Raw genomic sequence first — 2,390 nt, forward strand, 5'->3', positions numbered from 1 at the left:
ATCACTCTTTTATTATAATATTTAAAAAAATAAAACTTTTTCAATGCATTTTTTTTCTTTTCATGCATCGTTTAAAGAGACCGTATAATAATAACACATATTAAAAAAATTAATTCTAGCCACAAAATAAAGAAGTCCTAATTTATTTTAAATATAAAATTTTAAAAATAAGGGAAAGCATGTACTGAAAAGTTAAATTGTGATTAATATTAGCATTTATTACAATGGATGCATGATGCTACATGTAAATTATTACAATGGATACATGATGCATGATGCTCCATGTAAATTATTAATGAAGAAGTCCTAATTTATTTATTTTTTAATCTAAAAATAAGGGAAAGCATGTACTAAGTTCAAGTAATGGAAAAGTTACATTGTAATTAATATAAGCGTTATTACAATGGGTGCATGATGCAGCATGTAAATTTTTTGGGTGTGATATTATGTAATTAGAGAATGTAACTACCCGAAGACATAAGCTACATAAATAAAAAAATGTTTAGTGTGGATACATCAAACAAACATCAGACAATCGTTTTTAAAAAATGTAAAAATTTACCGGATGATCGCGCTTTGCTCTTCATTGCACGAAGGCTATGCACAATATGCAGACCTTCAAGAGGGGTGATTATTCGAGGAAAAGCATAGCATTGAGCACGGGGTATAGTAGATAACGAGACGGTACTCCTTCATCACAAACAAGTGCAAAGTTAGATGGACCAGCTTGCTGAGTAGTACAAGCAAAAGCTAAGGATGGAGATGGACGGCAGTCTACCATCATGATATTACTAATATCATCAAAGGCCTTGCGTTTTGGTGGCATGGCAGAATACTGAAATGAATAACTTGAGAGAGAGAGAGCAGATGTTGTTAAATATTGTAGTATACCAATCATGCACAGACACGAATAGCATCTTCACATGGACATATTATATTGAAAATAGATACATGCCCAAGAATTGAAGCTTACAGAACACAACCCTACCAATGCTACGTAACAGGAACACACACATGGACATACCATATTGAAAATAGATACATGCCCAAGAATCGAAGCTTACAGAACACAACCCTACCAACGCTACATAACAGGAACACATGCAGCTGTTAGTAAACTAAGCATCCACGCTCTTCAATCGTAGGAAAGTGGGAGAAGCGCATCTGTACACGAAGGTGGGAGAAGCTCTAGAAATTGTATGAAGGTAGGACGTGCCGTGCTTCCAAAACCAAGAAAATGAAAATTGCATGAGATACCACCTAAGAAGTGCTATGCTTCCAGAACTAGGGAAGGTGGGAGAAGTGGGAGAAGCACATCAGATAGCACTCCATGTAAAAAAATCTTTCCACATGTATAGCAATCCGTGATTCCTTCCACGTGTAAGATCATCTTTATATTGCCTGGGCGTGCTGTGAATCCTGCCACATGTAAGATCAAATTTATAATATTACCAACTTCAAATTAATTAATTAATCCCATAAAAATTCGGGCGTGCTTATTCACTCCATAGCTATTAATTAATTAATACCTTAGTGTAATGTAAGGTATCAATAGAGCCCAGCGGCCACCTTGCCCCGCAACCAGGCCCTAGACTAAGTGAGGTTTGGGTGTCCATCTCCTTCCCTTGGCCACCCGCTCCCTCTCTCCAGCCTTCGCTTAAGCTTTGACCAGTAGGCGTACGTGAGAGGGAGTCCAACAACTGCAGCAAACAAAGAGATGTGCGTAAGAGCGAGCCCAGCACACAGGAAGCAGGCACGAGAGAGAGAGAGAGAGAGAGAGAGAGAGAGAGAGAGAGAGATGACCAAAGAGAGAGAACCAAAAACGTCTCGAGAAATCTACACCTTTAATCTTTCGAAACCATCACAAGGTTTCGGAAAAAAAATTGACCAAAGGTTCCATCGTTCTCACTAATTAATTAATAGCAATAAGAATTTTGGTGCTATATTTAGCGTGATATGGGTAATGATATAATGGTGTCAATTTACTCAAAAACTATCAAGGGTGTCTATTTACTCAAAATTATTAATGCTTTTAATTATTAATGAATATAATTAATAGCCAAGCTATCTATTGAGGGTAGTGGTGCTTCTTCCTACTCTTGTACCATCCCTTTTTTAAAACAAATTACGATGGAAAATCGATGGTGCGACTCAAAGGTTGTATCAGCATCTAATTCAAAAGTAAAGTTTTGCTAAGGATTACTTTCAATCCTACTCTTCTTGATGATGTGGGTATAATATAATGGTGCCTATTCATTCAAAAACTATCAAGGGTATTAGTAAATTGGCCACCTATTCGCTCAAAACTATCCAAGGGTACCCCAAAGCTATTTAAAAAACTATCAACGGTACCCCAAAAATATTAAAAAACTACCAAGGGTACTCAAAAA

The sequence above is a fragment of the Cibotium barometz genome, chromosome 16, assembly GCF_041138505.1.
Source record: "Cibotium barometz isolate CiBa-2024 chromosome 16, ASM4113850v1, whole genome shotgun sequence".
Lineage (NCBI taxonomy): Eukaryota > Viridiplantae > Streptophyta > Polypodiopsida > Cyatheales > Cibotiaceae > Cibotium > Cibotium barometz.